At 40.4% G+C, this 14,469-nt stretch overlaps 1 protein-coding gene across 2 annotated transcripts in view; it reads left to right on the top strand.

Moving 5' to 3' along the window:
* The window catches only part of Luzp1 (leucine zipper protein 1), an 80,925-nt gene that overhangs the window by 56,862 nt on the left and 9,594 nt on the right, over positions 1-14,469 (top strand). For both annotated transcript variants that reach the window (XM_050150908.1, XM_050150903.1), the window contains exon 2: positions 2,950-3,054. The gene's annotated coding sequence lies outside the window, so the exon portion shown is untranslated. The remainder of the gene's footprint in view (positions 1-2,949; positions 3,055-14,469) is intronic.

The following is a 14,469-nucleotide window of genomic DNA, read 5'->3' as shown; positions in this document are numbered from 1 at the left end:
CAAAAAAAACCTCTCTCTCTCTCTCTCTCTCTCTCTCTCTCTCTCTCTCTCTCTCTCTCCCCAACATTCTGTTCTGTTTTAATTCTGTTTGTGAATTTAAAAAAAATTAGATACTATATTTCTGTTCTTAAGTCCCTGCTTTTTAAAGAACATCCAATTTCTCTCCCCAAATTTATCATTTTTCTTCAGTTTTGAGCATTTTTTTCCGTTAAGTTTGTATTTTTTGTCTTTGGTAATCTCACAATGACTCCCATCTTAGTGTTGCACTCTGTTGTTGCCTTTTAATTACTAGGTTTTATTTTTTCAATTCTTTACATAATTTGAGATTATATCTTATACGTTCTGCTGGTTTTTTTATTTTAGCACACAGTTAATCAAACTGCAAGCTTTGCCATACCTGTAGGGGTGCAGTTCTGTTCTTTTGTAGTTTTTGCCTTGAACCGAGGTCTTTGGATTCTGCCTTTCACATTGCATAGTTCATGCTGTCAGCCAGTGCAGGGCCAAGTTTGTACACTCAGCTGGGTCTCTCTCCTTCTCTGGCTCTTGTTTTTTCTATTTCCCATTATCGTTGGCTGGTCCAGCCTCTCCTGGTTCCTACGGAGGCCTAAGATTTGCTTTTTAATTAGAACTACAGCTGGATACCATCAGCTGGAACCCACCCCAATCCCTTTTTGAATTTTCCTAAATCTGTCAGTTTCTGTTTTCTTCAGATGGTTGTTTTTGTTTTATCCAGTTTATAGCTGTAATCTTCGGAAGAGTCATGCTGGAAGCAGAATTCTCTAGTGGTACTTTTATTCATTACAGAAAAATTATGAGAACAAAAAGAAGATATAACTATGTTCATATTAACATGCTTTGTAACTTTAGACATGTCCTTCCTCTCTGAAACTTTCTTACTCCTCAGGAAAAGAGGCAGTTTAAGGACTCTTTCTTTCATCTCTGCTTTGTAGGCAGACTTGAACTTACCATTTATATCACTGGCAGGGACAACAAAAAGCTCTCTGACGGTGTTTGATAGTATTTACTACAGTCATTTTGGGCTGGTGAGAGGACTCAGTGGGTAAAGACACTTTCTTTCTATCATGCCTGATGACCTGAGTTCAATCCCTGGAACCTGATGTGGGATTCTCCTCTGTATGCAATGAATATGTTTTATTACCATTGGTTAATAAAGAAGTTGCTTTGGCCTACAGTGGGGCAGAATATAGCCAGGCTGGAAGAGATAGATAGATAGATAGATAGATAGATAGATAGATAGATAGATAGATAGATAGATAGAAGGCAAAGTTAGAAAGACACCATGTAGCTGATGAAGAAGGGAATGCCGGAACCTTACCGGTAGGCCACAGCCTCGTGATGATATACAAATGGATAGAAATGGGTTAATTTAATATGTAAGAGTTAGTTAATAAAGAAACCTGCGCTAATAGGCCAAACAGTGTTGTAATTAATATAGTTTCTGTGTTTATTTGGGTCTGGGTGACTGGGAATTGGAAAAGCTGTCTCTGCCTACAGGAACCCACATGGTAGAAGGAGAAATCCCCATTTGCAGGCCATCCTTGGGATGCTGTCCTTCTTTGGTATGGATTCTTTTAAAAATAAACTCTTTTTAGGTGGGAGAGGTGACTCGAGGATGAAGAACTAAGGCTGTCTTAGGACCTTTGTGCAATTCCTAGCACCCACATAGTGGCTAACAACCCCAGTTGCAGGGGATCTGATACCCTCTTCTTGCCTCTTTGGGCCCTGTTTGAAACTCTGGGCTTCATGCGTGCCAGGTGAGCATTCTACCTTGAGCTACATCTCTTAGCCCACTCTTCAGGTTTTTGGTTTGTAGCTTTAGGTACTTCTTTTACTGTCCGTCTTTTAAGCTATCAAACAAATAAATAACAAAACAATTATCTCTTTCTCCAACTCTATACTATCTCTCTAAGACAATAGAGGCAGAGAGTTGGTTTTGCGGTATGCATAAATTTTTAGAATGTGGAATTTAGATTAAAGGGACCAATGGTTTTAGAAGGAGGCCAGAGGTGGTCTACAGGGATGGTTAATCATGATTCAATCAAGGGGACGTTTGAATGTGAAACTGTGTCTAAAAGCTTAGGTTAGCACTGACTGATAAGCCACCTTCATTCTTTATGACCAGGATAGACAGGAAGATTTAACCCAAGTCTTCTACCTCCCATAACGTTTCTCTAATCTCAGCAGTAAGTTTTAGATAGTTGGCTCCTCAGCTTTCTTTTAGGAAGCCATCCCCTTCAAATAGAGAGTGGTTTGTAGAAACTCTACTTTTAGCTCTAATTGGTATTGGGTGGTCCAGGGCCCTTTTGAGGACTGAGTCAAAAGGCAGTCAATAAAATGAGAGTGTTGCAAAATGGCTTCCTTTTCCTTTTTTTTCCCCAGATAAACTTGAGTTTGTCTTGACTTTATTTACTGAGTAAGCTATAAGACTTTAGACAAGTCACTTGACTTCTTGAGATTTAGATTATAAGTAAGTGACATTATCACATATGTAAAACATAATGCCCAGGAGGTAGTGGATTTTCTACTTGTCTTCCAAAACATCTTATTTTAGTCTAATTCCATCTTCACCTCTAAATCATTATATGACTCACCATTTCCAGGCTCTGATTTCCTTACTCACATGGGGATTTAGATGATTCCTGAGGTGCTTCCCAGCTGCAAGATGTCATAAATATTTAGAATATTGGGAAATGGAGCTTTATTAATTTGAGTAAAGACAGTCTGGCTTGGGAATCATATGATAGAATGGAAGTGGCATGGAGCCTAGTTGCCCTTCAGAGATGTAGGTAGCTTCCTTCACCTCCAGGATATAGGCATAACTCACTCTTTGCCTCTTTTCTGATGTCGGACTATATATATGAAGGGCCTTGAGTCAGCTCAGTCTTGGTGTGACTCATGCTTTACCTACTTCTTTTATTTCCTGTCTAGGTCAAGAGGCAGCTCCCAGTGAAAGATAGTGATTGTTTCCAAGACAGCAGGCGGCAGTGGGAAGGCAACGAGAAGTCACCGCAGAAAGCTCCCATTACCTAAATGGTAAGTATATCACTCATGACGTCTGCAGACCAATAGAATGGGTGGTTTCTGAACCTCTACAGTTTTCCATCCCTGCAAGGGAAGGGAGGACAGTTGTTGGCTGATGCCTCGTGTGAACTGTACATGAGGCTAAACCAGGCTAAACACCTTACATGTTTTCTCTTTGAATTTAACCCGCCAGCTTGATAGGATAGGGTGTTATCCACTCTTGAAGCCAAAAACTTTAAGGAGCAGGTCTAAGGTCTAACCTATTATTTACTGTGTCAGGCCTGTTGTCTGTCATTTTCTTCCTTAACACCTATTCTGTGAGGTTAGTGCTTTTATCACTGCAGGAAAGTATTTTGAGAAGCCAAATAACTTCTCCAAGTCCAGGAAGCAAATAATAGAGTTAAGTTTTCAAATTAGACCTTTTTCAACATATCACATTCCCCTTAAAGAAAGTTACTTTCTCCGTTGAGATGGTGGCCAGTGTTCTGTTAAGAAGCACACCAACAAACAGATTAAAGAAACTTGGACTAACAACCAAATCCTTTTGCTCTTTCTGGGTTTTTGAGCCAGTCTTTGTTGGTGGTACTCATGAAGGCCATGGAGAGCAGCAGGGAGTTAGGTGAGAGGAGAGAGAGAACATGAGCAGGAGTGACCAAGGGACCTAGTGGTCTTGGTCACTGCTGGCACGGGACGGATGGAGAAAGGTCTGGAGAAAAAGTTTGCAAAGTAGACAGTGGTCATGGAAATGACTGGATACAGAGAAAAATCTCAGTAACACCTCTCATGTCGACACAGTAATGGAAGAGACATCATAAGGACATAGAGGAACTCTTCATGAGGCAGTGGATGGCATTCAGACATGTTCTTTATCTTGTAGATCTTATATGCTGGTAGAAGAGTCAGTATTAAGTTTACATATAATGTGGTTTTAAACATTCAAGGCTGAAAAGTAGTGTCTTAGAGCTGTCCAAAGATGGAGTGAGTTGGTGGGAAAGTGTATGTCCTTGTCATTAGAAGTATTTGGGCAGGAATTGAATGATGCTTACTAGACAACTTAGGCATTAAATTCTTTCCACTTTGAAGAACTTTTAAGTGCTACCTGGGTGCTAACCCTGAGGTTCATAAATCTAAAGTATATGAATTTATGATAATGGGGTAAAAATCACTGAATCCCAATAATGAAATAGATACACTCAGGAAATGGTGGTAATATACAGTTGCTGGAAGGCCTAAGTCCTTAAGACAGGTTACTACAAGTGGTCCAGATGATACTGTTTAAAGACAATGCTCTGACGTTCTTGTAGATCAGGAGATGCCAAACTCTGGTCTGCAGATCCCTTGCCTGATTTTGTAAATAAAGTTTAGTTGAAACATGGCCAAGTTTATTCACTTGTCTGGTATGACTTGCTTCACATTAAATATAAAGTAGAGTTGTTGGGACAGATACTTTGAGTCCCACAAAACCTAAAATACTTCCAATCTAAGTCTGTATAGTTATATATCAAACTGCAAAGACATTTGCCGACCACTGCATTAAATGACTATTGGGAGCAGGAAATGAATCATGGCAACTATGTTGGAAGAAGGGGCAGGGCAGGATTTATTATGTTCTATTTCAGACTTTCCTGATCTGCCAGGACAGGAAGAAGAGCCAGTTTCTAAAATACTAGATAGGGCTACTTAGAAGTAGGGACTTAGGATGTAGCTCAGCTGGTAAAGTGCTTATTTAGCCACCCCAGCACGCTCCAAGCTCTTGGGAAGTAGAGGCAGAGGGATAAGAAATTCTAGATCGTTCTTGGTTACATACTAAGTTTAAGGCAAGCATGAGATACAAGAGACCTGGGTTTGCTTGCTTGCTTGCTTATTTATTTATTTATTTATTTATTTATTTATTTATTTATTTATTTATTTATATTTTGTTTTGAAGTGTTTTAAGAAGTCTGCCAAATGAAAGAAAATTGGTATCTAATATTAATTGGAACTGAGGTAGATATCGATGTGGGAAACTTTGACTTTAAGAGATGGGACTGACTGGTGGTGTATCTCTGAGTGACACTAGCACATGGAACACTGTGAATTGAGGCGAGTGTGGGCTCCATGCTAAGTTCCAGGACCACTTGGGCTATAGGGTTAACACTGTTGAAACAAAATACAAATAAGTGAGACTATTTATTCTTCCCTTTACTTTTCTGTGACTTTTCTAAGGTTTAGCATGAACAAATCTCAGATACAGATAATTCCTACTTCTGATCTCCCAGGGTGTATGGATGGTGGTCAGTGTGCTAAAGAAAAGCAGTGTGAGAAGAGAGAGGGGGGGGGTGGGTGGATACGGTACACATGATAGCACATGCGATGGTGAAGGAAAAGCTACTGCTGTTTTGCTTCCTCCCTCCCGTCCTTTCCTTCCTCTGTTGCTTCACTCTGAGCTCACTGTGAGCTGCGATCTTCCTGCCACTGGGATCACAGGAGAGTGCCACTGTGACTGATAGAGAAGGCTTTATTTTTAAAACGATTGTTTGACTTTTGGCTCTGTCAGTCTGTTTCCTTAAAGAGAACGGGAAGCTCTTATTATTTTTTTCTTTTTTATTCTAGCACTTCACAAAAGCCTGGGTATATCAAATGTTTCATAAATATTTAGTAAATAATGGATTCTCCCCAGGGAGCAGACAAACATTAGGAAGAAAAGAATCTGCCCCTTCACTGTGGAGATAGCCCTGGAAATAGGACTCCCCTGACCCTCCTCCAGATAAGAAATGTGTATTTAGCTGCATGGTGGCACACACCTTTTATCCCAGCACTTGGGAGGCAGAGACAGGCAGATCTCTGAGTTTAAGGCCAGCCTGGTCTACAGACTGAGTTCTGGGACAGCCAGGGCTATTTAGAGAGAGCCTGTCTCAAAACAAAACAGAAAAAGAAAAAAAGAAATGTGTTGGAGGTTTTAAAACCCTGTTCTAAGGAGTGGAAGAAGATCCAGAAATACTGTGTGTTCTTGTCTGGCCCAGGAGTGGTATTTGGGCAACCTGTGAGGAATGGCTTCAGCAGTTTGACCCTGTTTCCAAGGCACAGACCTATAAACTAGAAGTGTGGTGGCTGAGACACTTAGCAAGTGGTGCAGGGCTTGGGTGTGATCTTTTAGAACATTACCCCAGGACCTGATATTCTGTTCCATCCGGATCCACTCTTGCTAGCCATTTCCTCCTTTATAATCCATGAACAGGGCTGGAGAGATGGCTCAGAGGTTAAGAGCATTGCCTGCTCTTCCAAAGGTCCTGAGTTCAATTCCCAGCAACCACATGGTGGCTCACAACCATCTGTAATGGGGCCTGGTGCCCTCTTCTGGTCTGCTAGCATACACACAAACAGAATATTGTATTCATAGTAAATAAATAAATATTAAAAATAAATCTTTAAAAAAATAATCCATGAACAGTTCCTTGGCATTATTTAATGTTTTCTGTTAATGGCCAGTGTCTGGACAGCCATTGAATCATTAGGAAGTTCATTCAGCCACTCACAGTCACCAAGTTTAAAGCATTTATTGTGTGCCAGGCTCCCAGCTGGGTACTGAGAATTCAGATTACAAATAAGAAAGCAATAGGGAGAGATAGACTGAGTAATAGACCTTCATACAGTGTGATAAAATTTGGTTACTTTTCCTGTTTCCTGATAAAATATCCTGGCGAAAAATGTTAAGAGAGAAAGGATTGGTCTGGTTTACACTTTAAAGATGCTGTCCGTCATGGTGAGGAAGTCAAGGCAGCAGGAGCCTGAGGAGGCTGTTCATTGAACCCACAGAGCCAACCCCGGGGAATAGTGCCAGTCACTTCTAGTGTGGGGCCTCCCCTTCAGTTACCCTGAGTCCTTCACAGGTCTGCCTGGACGCTATCTCTGGATTCCAAGTTGTATCAAGTTGACAATATTAATATTATAATTTCCTTTTGAAGAAATTTGTTCATGAAAAGTGTAGTATAAACTAGTAAAAATGGGGGTGTATTGAGAGTGTTAGCTGAGGATAGGCTTTTTTTTTTTTTTTGCTGCTTTGTTTTTGTGTGCATTCCTTACTGAGTTTCCTAGGCTTGTCTTGAGCTTCTTAGTTTTATTTTATTTTTATTTTTTATTTATTTTTTTATTTTATGTGCATTGGTGTGAACTGGATCTTCAAACAGTTGTGAGCTGCCATGTGGGTGCTGGGATTTGAACCCGGGTCCTCTGGAAGAGCAGTCAGTGCTCTTAACCACTGAGCCATCTCTCCAGCCCCTTTTAGTTTTTTTTTTTGGTTTTTAGAGACAGGGTTTCTCTGCAGCTTTGGAGCCTGTCCTGGAACTAGCTCTTGTAGACCAGGCTGGCCTTGAATTCAGCAGAGATCTGCCTGCCTCTGCTGGGATTAAAGGCGCGTGGCACCACCGCCCAGCTGAGCCTAGTTTACCGCCCAGCTCCCAGCTGCCTGGCTAGCTTATGCCCCGAAACAACAACACACAAACTGTATTCTTTTAATCACTGCCTTTCCCATTAGCTCTAGCCTCTTACTGGCTAATTTTCACATCTTGATTAACCCATTTCTAATAATGTGTGTAGCACCACAAGGTGGTGGCTTCTGGGAAGGATCTTAACCTGTGTCCATCTTGGAGAGGAGAGCTATAACGGCTGTCTCACTTCCCTTCTTCCCAGCATTCTGTTCGGTCTACTCCACCTATCTAAATTCTGCCCTATCAGGCCAAGCAGTTTTCTTTATTAATTAACCAGTAAAAGCAACAGATAGATAGAAGACCCATCTACATCAAGTCTTGACTAGCTGGAATACTACTCCCATGCTCCCTTGCCCAACTGTGTGCGTTTGTAAAAATAACATTGAACTGGGCATGGTGACATATGCCTTTAATCCCACCACACCTTGAGGCAGAGGCAGGCAAATCTCTGAGACTGGCCAGGACAGCTAGAGCTACACAAAGAAACCCTGTCTTGAAAAACAAACCAAAAAAGAAAAAACAGAAAAGCATGATTGGGGTATAAGATGAAGCCATCTCCTTACACCATATGAGCATATTTACAATGATACACTCCCTTACAGTACTTTGTGGACACATGGTGTCATTTGTCTTCCACTAACTGTCATGCTAGTATAAATCTTTTAACCATTTATTCTTTGTTATCACTGAACATAGGAAATTGGTTGAGTCTTTAGTTCCCCCTCCTTGTGTATAAGATAAGGCTTTTGCTGTGCCACTAAACAACGACCAAAATCTCCCTCCCTATCCAGTTTTGGAGAATGTGGACGCCTGTAGGCTATGGGAGAGAGTCTAAAAATGCCTAGATGAGAAAGAGCTGGATCGAGATGGACGCAGAGTGATAGGAGGGAGAAAGCCAGCCTTGGTGGTAGTGTTTGTCCCAAGTGTTGTTCTGTAAGAGTTGTGCACGGGCTCCACCTGGTGTCTTTGGCATGCATTGCAACAGTGGCCTAAAGTCTCCCAAAGGCATTTGGTATTTCAAGCCTAACCTGCAGTTATTGTTGGGTTGTTGAAAGACAATTTTACTTTTGATGTTGGACTTTCTCTTACAGCTCAGACTGTGTTCTTCCATCCTTTCCTGTAGCTTTAAGTCCAGATTGTGTTCTTCCATCCTTTCCCGTAGATTTGAATCTGATTTTACCAGACTACATCATCCAGTATCTTCATTGTTGCCGTCATCCACCATGTCACTGCCCTTAAATTCTCAATGACTCAAATCCTTGTTGATTCTGTCTCTGTTTCCAACACCATTCCTGTTCCTTAGTGCTGGACACTTCTGCCAGCCCATGTGCTGCTGGAGATGGAACCCCAGGCGTCTCATAGGCTGAAGAAAACGCTTATCACCAAGCCAGCTCCTCAGCCCCAGTGGTGATCCTTGTGTCATTGTAGTCTTGATAGTTCCATCTTTGGTAGTCTTACTTGACGGTTGATCATTGCTTTTTTTCTTATACTCTGAGAGGCTCCATGACATGACATGCTTGTACGCTTGTGCTTCCAATTTGTCTCCTACCTGCTTTTTCCCTTTGCTCTTCTTCATCTCTACCAATAAAATATTGGGGTTCAGACCTTTGATTTCTTGTTTTCTCTGTGTTCACTCAGTTCCTTGACAATGTCATTGCTTTTATAGGCCATCTGTTTTCGTTGACTTGCAGATTTATATTGAGACCACCTCTCTTCTGACCCCCATGCTTGTGTATTCGTGGCCTCTGTTGTCTTTGGTGGGCACTAAGTCCCTCACAAATGTAAGCTGATCCTCTCATGCTGTTCTTCTGCACTCCGCTGCATTTTATGTAGGACAGCACGATCCTGCAAATCCAGGCCAGCAGCCATGGAGTCACCCTTATTTGTTCACTTTGTCTCATACATCATATGCAGTCCAGGAACAAAAGCATGGGGTTCTACGTTCACATGACCACTTCTCAGTGCTGCTATCAGCCACAATGGTCTTGGCCTAGATTACCACAATGCTTCCTGCTTGGTCTTCCTAGTCCTACTCTTTTCTTCAGTGATCTTTTTAAAAATCATGACATTTATATTGATCTTTATTTAGGTCATAATAATTGCTGTCACCCGACATCTATATATTAGCGTTCACTTTTCTTCCTTTAGAGTTTTTTGAGACAGGATCTCATTGTGAATCCCTGACTGGCCTGCAACTCACTATGTAGACCAGGCTGACCTCAAAATTCATAAGGATGCTCCTGCCTCTGCCTCCCAAGTGCTAGTATTAAACGTGTGTGTTACCACGTCCAGTCTAAGGTTCACTCTTGATCTTGTATATTTTATAGGTTTAGACAGAGGTAAAATGATATGCATCCATAATTGTATTATGCAGAGTATTTTACTGCCCCAAATCCCATGTTCCCAAAACTGTTCCCAGGAAGACTGTTCCCATAGTTTTGCCTTCTCCAGTTGCCATTTAGTTAGTTATACCTTGCAAGCCCTTTTAAACTTGATAACTTGCTTCATTTTAGAACTGAATAATATTCCATTGTCTAGATGAAACAGTTTATCCCTGTGTTCACTGGAGTAGATCTCTTTGCAATTATAAATACAGCTACTACAGATAGTTACATACTAGTTTTTATGTGAACATAATTTTTTTAATTAAAAATGTGTGCTGGGCCAGATAGTAAGAGTATGCTTAGTTTGGTAAGAAACCGTCTTCAAAGTGCTTATACCATTTTGCATTACCATGGACTTGAGAATTCCTGTTACTCTATATCCTCCATGTTATCTGTGATTTGGACATTTGGTATGTAGTTATTTTGGGTCTTTGTGGGTTTTTTGTTTGTTTGTTTGTTTGTTTTGAGACAGGAACAGTCTGCAGTCTGAGGTTTTATAGAGATAACATTCAGTCTGAGGCCAGACAGGATTACCTCTTGGTCTGAGCATTGGTAAGGTAAGAACTCCAGTGGCTGCTGCACTGCTTCTCTGATCCTTCAGCTTTCACCCCCAAAAATCTGACTACGAGTTTTTATTTTTAAGAACGATTAGAACTTGAATCACATACATTCTTTCTTTCTCAGTTCTAAGTCAGCGTGGTCTGTGCGCGTTTGTAGTCCTTTGCTGCCATGTCTACTCAGGTCTCTCACTCATGTTTTCCCTACTGAGGGAAGCATTTGTATATTTTTGATAATATTTGTTGCCCTGGCTATCCTGGAACTCACTTTGTAAACTAGGTTGGCCTTGAACTCTCAGAGATCCATCTGCCTTTGTCTCCCAAATTCTGGGATTAAAGTTATGCACTGCCATCCTGGTATTATCAAACATATAGTCTCCTAATCTTTGGTTTGTCATGATATCTTTAACAAGCTTAGGTTACTAGTTCTTTCTTTCATGGATTGTACTTTGGGACAGTACCTGAGGTTACTACTGTACTCTCAAGGTCATCTGGTTTTTCTTTTAATTTTTTAGGAGTTGATAGTTTTACATTTTATACTTAAATCTGTGTGTATGGGTCTGGTTTTAGCGAAGACTATTTTTGTTTGGTTTTATTGCCGTTGGTCTGAGAGATCAGTGGACTGCATTTATCTGAGTGGTTTTGTCTGTCTGTTCTTTCTTATAAATACTACCTTGACTGATAATTTTCTTAGTTTAGGTATCACGGTTCTCAGTTTTGTTAATCTTAATGCTGTATTAGTTCTTCTGGTCATTTGACTCAAACAAAACTTTATCAGTTGGTCAGTATCCACACAATAGTTGTTGGGAATTTTGATTATGGTTATGTTGAGCATGTAAAATTGATATCCAGACTATATTGAGTCTTCCTACCAGTGAGCCTGGACAGTCTCCCCACTTACTTAGGTGAGAAGTCTTACAATCTGCAAAACATTATATGAAATATGTATGTACTTTTGGGGCTTATTAGCTGTACTTCATTTTTATAGTGCAAATAAAAATGATACTGTTCTTTAATTTCCAATTTTGCTTACTCATTGTTACATTGAGAAGTGGTTGAATTTTTGTTGTTGGTTGGTTGGTTTTTTTGAGATAGGGTTTCTTTGTGTATCCCTTGCTGAACTGGAAATGATTTGTAGACCACATTGGCCTTGAACTCACAAGAGATCCACCTGTCTCTGCATCCCAAGTGCTGGGAGTAAAGGTGTGCACCACTACCACCCAACTTTGAGCGCTCTCTCTCATATATATATATATGTTTATTATATTCCACAACCATCTTGTAATCACTGATTTTTTTAAAGGTGACTTTCTTTTGCTCATTCTTCTGAATTTTCTCCAGACAGACATGTTATCCTCAGAGGTTTTTCTTTCCTTCCAATCAGCATATCTTTTATTTTCTTTCCTAATTGTATCATCTAAGCTTCTGGTACAGAGTTGAAAGAGACATTAAAGACATTCCTACATTGTCTCTCATCCTAGCAGGGAGACCTTGAGTTTCTCCATGTGTTATGTCTGTTTTCTTCTTGGACCTATTGTGATGACTTTGTCAGTTTTTAAAAGCTGAAGCTTGCATTTCTTGGATAAAGCCAATTAGTTGAGCATATAATTTCTCCTATACATTGTTAGATTTCATTTGTTGAAGATCTTTGATGTTTCTGTGTAAATGATGTATTGGTCTGTGGATTTTACTTTCCCGTGATGTCTTTGGTCTCATGAGGGTTTTGCTGGGCTCACAGAATGAACTGGGAAGAACTTCTGACTCTGTCTTCTGGAAAACTGGTGGAGTCTTTTCTAAATGTCTAACCAGTAAAGTTATTTGGGCTTTTATATCTGTTTTGCAAGATTATTGATGATCAGTTTCTTTATAGATTGTGACTCTCAGGTAATTAGTCCATTTCACCTGAATTGCCAAATTTTAGCCAGAGTTATTCATAAATTACTATCTTTTTAATGTCTCTGATATGTATGTGTAGTGTTTTCTCTTTCATTTTTGATTCTAGTAATTTTATATTATTTCTTAGCCTCTAACAGTCCTCATTTTATTATCTTTTTTAAAAAATATTTATTTACTATGTATACAATATTCTGTCTGTGTGTATGTCTGCAGGCCAGAAGAGGGCACCAGACCCCATTACAGATGGTTGTGAACCACCATGTGGTTGCTGGGANCAACACCCGCCCCCGCTACCCTCCCCATAGGCCTATATGCAACTCCTTGTGTTAGTGGGAGGAGTCAGGCTGTCCTCCCTTTGAGGTCAGACTGGCTTCAGTGATTTTGCCTTAATCATCCAAAAGATGGGATTTCTCTATAGGCTTTGTTTTCACTTAATTGGTTGGTTTGTTTGTTTGGGGAAGTTGGGGTTGGTTTGGTTTTGGCAGAAGTAGGAATCAAATTAGGCCTTGCAAGATTGGGCAACTGTTCTACCGCCGAAGTTCATTTCCAGCCCCAAACCTGGGATTTCTGAGGCTGGGCTACAAAGAGCTCTTCTGTCTCTGAAGCTGGCTGTCATGCTTTACATGTGAAGAGGACACATAAATAGGTTACAGATGGTTGTGAACCACCATGTGGTTGCTGGGAATTGAACTCAGGACCTTTGGAAGAGCAGGCAATGCTCTTAACCACTGAGCCATCTCTCCAGCCCCTTATCTTTTCCATTGTAAAAGGATATATTTAATGTCAAAACATCATGTAGAGTCTTGAATCTGTTCTGCTCTGTAATTTTTAAAGCAAACCTGGGGACAGCTAAAAAAAAAAAAGTTCTTAAAAAGATGCATTACTTGTGTGTGTGATGCATCCAGGTGCCTGTGGAAACCAAATGAGGGCATTGGATCCCCTGGAACTGGAGTTGTGGTAATGGGAACTAAAACTCACGTTTTCTACAATTACTTATCAAGTGTTCTTAGTGGCTAAACCATCTCTCCAGCCCCATCATCTGGTCACAGAGACAGCTTTGTCTTTAACACCCTCTATGTGTTTCCTTGTTTTAGTTTGATTTCCACTCATCTTTCTGTACTACTTCTGCTTAATTTTAATGAATTACTTAACTAGCTGATAGAGAGTGGTCTCGTGCTGACCTGTTTACTGTGCCTTTTGTTTCTTTAAGATGAAATCAAGGTTACTGATTGCTACAAGTTCATCTACCATCTGTACCCAGTGCCATCAAGATCTCTAAGCAACCTTTCACTTCATCCCTCAACTTTTTTTTTTCATCCTACAACCTCTTACGTTAGAGAATTTTATACACAAATATTGTATTTTCATCATTTACACCCACTCTCTCATCCTCTACACCTATGTGCCTATGGTGGTCATAACTGAATTCATGACGTTTTTAATTATTGTTTTACTCACACACACACCTACCGAGTAAATATTTATTTAGGGTTGACCACTTGGAGTTAGCACCCATTGCTTGTTTCTCTTCATCTAGGGCTTGGGCCTTGCGAGACTTCCCCCATCCATGTTGGGATGCACCCATTGCTTGTTTCTCTTCATCTAGGGCTTGGGCCTTGCGAGACTTCCCCCATCCATGTTGGGATGTTATCTAGTGGTGTCATTGTTTAGCTTTGGTTTGGGCAACCTCATGGTAAGATTTCATGAGTGCAAGTCCCTGTCATACATAGAAGACACTATCTCACAGCAGACTTCCAGTCCTCTGGCTCTTAAAAATCTTACCACCTTCTCTTTTGTGTCGTTATGAGTTTATCCTCTAAATTTGAGAAAGTTGTATTTTCTTTCATTTCAAAATGTATTTCAGCTGTCTTCTGGTACTTATTTGTTTTATCCTTTGTGGTCTAATTTAAGATTTCTTTTAGAATTGTTGAGGTGAGTGTTTTAGTGACTTTTCTTTTGAGGTGATCAAAGCAGCTCAAGTGAGAAAGGGTTTATCTGGCTTACAGTTCAAGGGCACAGTCTACCAAGGTGGCAGGCATCCTAGCACATCCACAAGCAGGGACAGAGAGCAATGCATGAGGCTGCTGCTGAGCTCCCTTTCTCCAGTTACATAGTCTAGGATCC

The sequence above is a fragment of the Alexandromys fortis genome, unplaced genomic scaffold (assembly GCF_014885135.2).
Source record: "Alexandromys fortis isolate MF-2015 unplaced genomic scaffold, M_Fortis_MF-2015_v1.1 scaffold_26, whole genome shotgun sequence".
Taxonomy (NCBI): domain Eukaryota; kingdom Metazoa; phylum Chordata; class Mammalia; order Rodentia; family Cricetidae; genus Alexandromys; species Alexandromys fortis.
The sequence above is the reverse complement of the archived record's forward strand: the minus strand, read 5'-3'. Positions and strand labels throughout refer to the sequence as shown.